The sequence below is a fragment of the Arachis hypogaea genome, chromosome 15, assembly GCF_003086295.3.
Source record: "Arachis hypogaea cultivar Tifrunner chromosome 15, arahy.Tifrunner.gnm2.J5K5, whole genome shotgun sequence".
NCBI classification, from domain to species: domain Eukaryota; kingdom Viridiplantae; phylum Streptophyta; class Magnoliopsida; order Fabales; family Fabaceae; genus Arachis; species Arachis hypogaea.
In genome coordinates, this window is record NC_092050.1 from 91,473,251 (window position 1) to 91,479,100 (window position 5,850).

At 39.6% G+C, this 5,850-nt stretch overlaps 1 non-coding gene across 1 annotated transcript; it reads left to right on the forward strand.

Moving 5' to 3' along the window:
- The first annotated feature begins 4,859 nt into the window (after nt 1-4,859).
- Nucleotides 4,860-4,967, forward strand: LOC112753809 (small nucleolar RNA R71). Its single transcript, XR_003178174.1, has one exon. It is a non-coding gene; the product is annotated as a small nucleolar RNA R71 (small nucleolar RNA).
- Nucleotides 4,968-5,850: the final 883 nt, after the last annotated feature.

Genomic DNA, 5,850 nt, shown 5'->3' on the forward strand with positions numbered 1-5,850 from the left:
TAAACTAGTTACTAGGGTTTACAGAAATGAGTAAATGATGCAGAAATCCACTTCCGGGGCCCACTTGGTGTGTGCTTGGGCTAAGCATTGAGCTTTACACATGTAGAGGCTTCTCTTGGAGTTGAACGCCAATTTGTAACCTGTTTCTGGCGTTTAACTCCACTTTGCAACCTGTTTTTGGCGTTTAACTCCAGAATGCAACATGGAATTGGCATTTAACGCTAGTTTGCGTCATCTAAACTCAGGAAAATTATAGACTATTATATATTGCTGGAAAGCCCTGGATGTCTACTTTCCAACGCAATTAAGAGCGCGCCATTTGGAGTTCTGTAACTCTAGAAAATCCACTTTGCATGCAGAGAGGTCAGAATCCAACAACATCTGCAGTCCTTCTCTAACCTCTGAATCTGATTTTTGCTCAGGTCCCTCAATTTCAGCCAGAAAATACCTGAAATCACAGAAAAACACACAAACTCATAGTAAAGTCCAGAAATATGAATTTTATTTAAAAAATAATAAAAATATACTAAAAACTAACTAAATCATACTAAAAACTATGTAAAAACAATGCCAAAAAGCGTATAAATTATCCGCTCATCAATTATAGAAAATAAGTAACTAAGTGCAGATAGTGCAGAAATCCACTTCCGGGGCCCACTTGGTGTGTGCTTGGGTTGAGCATTGAGCTTTACACGTGCATAGGACATTCTTGGAGTTAAATGCCAGCTTGGGTGCCAGTTTGGGCGTTTAACTCCAGTTCTGGTGCCAGTTCTGGCGTTTTACTCTAGAAAAGGGTCTTTGGTGGGCGTTTGAACACCAGTTATACAATAAATCTCAAAAATTTCAATGAAGAATAGTTTCAATTAGATGAGCGGGACTAGTAGCTTTTTTCTTCTGAACAGTTTTGGCATCTCACTTTATCCTTTGAAGTTCAGAATGATTGGCATCCAAAGGAACTCAGATTTCAGATAGTGTTGTTGATTCTCCTAGTTTAGTATGTTGATTCTTGAACACAGCTACTTTATGAGTCTTGGCTGTGACCCTAAGCATTTTGTTTTCCAGTATTACCACCGGATACATAAATGCCACATACACATAACTGGGTGAACCTTTTCAGATTGTGACTCAGCTTTGCTAAAGTCCCCAGTTAGAGGTGTCCAGAGCTCTTAAGCACACTCTTTTTGCTTTGGACCACGACTTTAACCGCTCAGTCTCAAGATTTTCACTTAACACCTTCACGCCACAAGCACATGGTTAGGGACAGCTTGATTTAGCCGCTTAGGCCAAAATTTTATTCCCTTGGGCCCTCCTATCCATTAATGCTCAAAGCCTTGGATCCTTTTTACCCTTGTCTTTTGGTTTAAAGGGTTATTGGCTTTTTCTGTTTGGTTTTTCTTTCTCTTTCTCTTTTTTTCTTTATTTTTTCACTTTTTTTTTGCAAGCTTTTGCTTTTCACTGCTTTTTCTTGCTTCAAGAATCAATTTTATGATTTTTCAGATTATCAATAACATTTCTCTTTTTTCATTATTCTTTCAAGAGCCAACAATTTTAACATTCATAAACTTTACTATAAAAAATATGCACTGTTCAAGTATTCATTCAGAAAACAAAAAGTATTGCCACCACATCAAAATAATTAAACTATTTTCAAGATAGAATTCGAAATTCATGTACTTCTTTTTCTTTTTTAGAAGACATTTTTCATTTTAGAAAGGTGAAGGATTCATAGGACATTCATAGCTTTAGGACATAGACACTAGACACTAATGATCATGTAATAAAGGCCAAAACATAGACAAAACGTAAAGCATAGAAACCGAAAAATAGAAAAATAGGAACAAGGAAATTAAAGAAGGGGTCTACCTTGGTGACGGCGGCTAGTTCTTCCTCTTGAAGATCCTACGGAGTGCTTTAGCTTCTCAATATCTCTTCCTTGCCTTTGTTACTCCTCTCTCATGGCCTTTTGGTCCTCTCTGATTTCATGGAGGATGATGGAGTGCTCTTGGTGCTCCACTCTTAGTTGCTCCATGTTGGAACTCAATTCTCCTAAAGAGGTGTTGAGTTGCTCCCAATAGTTGTGTGGAGGGAAATGCATCCCTTGAGGCATCTCAGGGTTTTCTTGATGAGGGACTTCTTCATGCTCTTGTTGAGGTCCATGAGTGGGCTCTCTTGTTTGCTCCATCCTCTTTCTAGTGATGGGCTTTTGAGATAAATCTCTCCATCTCCCATGACTCAGAGTTTGAAGCAACTGCCTTCTCTTTCCTCTTCCTAGAGGTTTCTCCACCCTTAGGTGCCACTAATGGTTATGGAAAAATAAAAAGCAAAGCTTTTTTCCACACCAAACTTAAATGGTTTGCTCGTCCTCGAGCAAAAGAAGAAAGAAAGGATTAGAGGAAGAGGAGAAGGAGGAGATGGAGTTGTGTGAATGGTTCAGCCAAGGGGGGTTTTAGGGGGTTATGATGTGTGAAATTGAAGGTGGTAAGGAGGGGTATTTATAGGGTAAGAGAGAGAGAGAGAGAGGGAGGGGTTAGGTTTGGGAGGGAGATGGTTTGAATTTGAATGGGTAGGGGTAGGTGGGTTGTATGATTGTTTGGAGGAGAAATGGAGGTAATTGGTGGAGGTTATTTTGGGGAAGAGTGTTATGGAAAGGTGTAAAAAGGAGAGAGAGTGAGTTGGGGTAGGTGGGGATCCTATGGGGTTCACAGATCCTGAGGTGTCAAGGAATTCTGGTCCCTGCACCTTTCTGGTGTTTAAACGCCCTCTGTGTGCGATTTCTGGCGTTTAACATGAACTCTGCTACCTTTTCTGGTGTTAAACGCCAGGTTGATGCACATTTCTGGCATTTAACGCCCACCAGACACCCTTTTCTGGCGTTAAACGCCAGTCTGTCTGCCAATTCTGTTGTTTAACGCCAGCCAGACACCAGACACCCTTTTCTGGCATTAAACGCCAGTCTGCCTACCATTTTTGGTGTTTAATGCCTAGAATGCTGCCAGACTGGGCGTTAAACGCCCATTCTGCTATCCTTACTGGCGTTTAAACGCCAGTAAGCCTGTCCTCCAGGGTGTGCGGTTTTTGATGGTATTTTTGATTCTGCTTTATTTCTGCAGCTATTTTTATGACTTCACATGATCATCAATCTAAAGAAAACATAAAATAACAATGGAAAACAAATGTCTATGAAAGATAAATATAAGTGAATAACATTGGTTTGCCTCCCAATAAGCGCTTCTTTAATGTCAATAGCTTGACAGTGAGCTCTTAGAGAGCTTCACAGAGACTCAGACCTTTAATGTTGGCCTCCCAACACCAAACTTAGAAGTTGAATGTGGGGGCTCTGTTTGACTTTGTGTTGAGAGAAGCTTTTCATGCTTTCTCTCCATGGTTATAGAAGATGATTCTTGAGCCTTAAACGCAATGTAGTCCTCATTCAATTGAAGGACTAACTCTCCTCTGTCCACATCAATCACAGCTCTTGCTGTGGCTATGAAGGGTCTTCCAAGAATGATGGATTCATCCCCATCCTTCCCAGTATCTAGGATTATGAAGTCAGCAGGGATGTACAGGCCTTCAACCTTCACTAAGACATCCTCTAGTGAAATTCTTGCAGCTTGTACCTCAAAGATCCCTAGTTGCTCCATTACAGAGAGTGGCATGAGGTTTATTCCTGACCCCAGGTCACACAGAGCCTTCTCAAAGGTCATGGTGTCTATGGTACAAGGAATAAGAATTTTTCAAGATCCGATTTCTTCTGAGGTAATTTTAGTTGAACCAAAGCATTCAGCTCATTAATGAGTAATGGAGGTTCATCCTGCCAAGTCTCATTACAAAATAACTTGGCATTCAGCTTCATGATTGCTCCTAGATACTGAGCAACTTGCTCTTCAACAATATCTTCATCCTCTTCAGAGGATAAATACTCATCAGAGCTCATGAATGGCAACAGTAAGTTTAGTGGAATCTCTATGGTCTCTGCATGAGCCTCAGATTCCCTTGGTTCCTCAATATGGAACTCCTTAGTGGTCAGTGGACGTCCAGCAAGGTCTCTCTCATTGGAAATCACTGCCTCTTCCTCCTCTATAGGTTCGGCCACTTTTTCTATGGTTATGGCCTTGCACTCTCTTTTGGGATTCTCTTTTGTATTGCTTGGGAGAGTACTAGGAGGGATTTCAGTAACTCTTTTACTCAGCTGATCCACTTGTGCCTCCAAATTTGATGGAGGACCTTGTTTTAGTCATGAAACTGAGAGTGGTCTTAGATAGATCAGAGACTATGGTTGCTAAGTCAGAGAGGCTCTGCTTAGAATTCTCTATCTGTTGCTCAGAAGATGATGGAAAAGGCTTGCTATTGCCAAACCTATTTCTCCCACCATTATTATTATTGAAGCCTTGTCGAGGCTTCTGTTGATCCTTCCATGAGATATTTGGATGATTTCTCCATGAATGATTACAGGTGTTGCCATAGGATTCTCCCATGTAATTCACCTCTTCCATTGCAGGATTCTCAGGGTCATAAGTTTCTCCTTCAAAGGAGGCTTCTTTAGTACTGCCGGATGCAGCTTGCATTCCAGTCAGATTTTGAAAAATCATATTGACTTGCTAGATCAATATTTTATTCTGAGCCAATATGGCATTCAAAGTATCAATCTTAAGAACTCCTTTCTTCTGAGTCATCCCATTATCCACAGAATTTCTTTCAGAAGTGTACATGAACTAGTTATTTACAACCATCTCAATGAGTTCCTGGGCTTCTGTAGGTGTTTTCTTCAGATGAAGAGATCCACCAACAGAGTGGTCCAATGATATCTTGGACAATTCAGACAGACCATCATAGAATATACATAAGATGCTCCATTCTGAAAGCATGTCAGAAGGACAACTTCTGATTAATTGCTTGTATCTTTCCCAAGCTTCATAGAGGGATTCACCTTCCTTCTGTCTGAAGATTTGGATTTCCACTCTAAGCTTGCTCAACTTTTGAGGTGGAAAAAATTTGGCCAAGAAAGCATTGACTAACTTTTCCCAAGAGTTCAGGCTTTCTTTAGGTTATGAGTCCAACCATATCCTAGCTCTGTCTCTTACAGCAAGGGGAAAAGCATAAGTCTGTAGACCTCGGGATTAACCCCATTGGTCTTAACAGTGTCACAGATTTGCAAGAATTCAGCTAAGAACTGATGAGGATCTTCCAATGGAAGTCCATAAAACTTGCAATTCTGCTGCATTAGAGAAACTAATTGAGGCTTAAGCTCAAAGTTGTTTGCTCCAATTGCAGGAATTGAGATGCTTCTTCCATAGAAGTCAGAAGTTGGTGTAGTAAAGTCACCAAGCATCTTCCTAGCATCTCCACCATTGTTGTTGTTTTCGGCTGCCATGTCTTCTTCTTTTTCGAAAATTTCTATAAGGTCCTCTCTAGAGTGTTATGCTTTAGCTTCTCTTAGCTTCCTCTTCAGAGTCCTTTCAGGTTCAGGATGAGTTTCAACAAGAATATCTTTATCCCTGTTTTTGCTCATATGAAAAAGAAGAGAACAGAAAAGAAGAGGAATCCTCTATGTCACAGTATAGAGATTCCTTTATGTGAGTATAAGAATAAGAGAATAGAAGAATGAGGTAGAGAGAAAATAAGAGGAATTCGAACACAGAGAGAGGGAGAGGGTTCGAATTTTAAGAAGAGGGAGAAGAAAAATATTTTTATTTTTATTTAATTAATTAAGTTAGAATTCAAAAATATTAAAAGAAATAAAAGCAAATTGAAAACTAAATAAATTAATTAATTAAAAAGATTTTTGAAAACTTTGTTAGTTAGTTTTTGAAATTAATGAGAGAGAAAAGTAGTTAGGTGATTTTGAAAAAG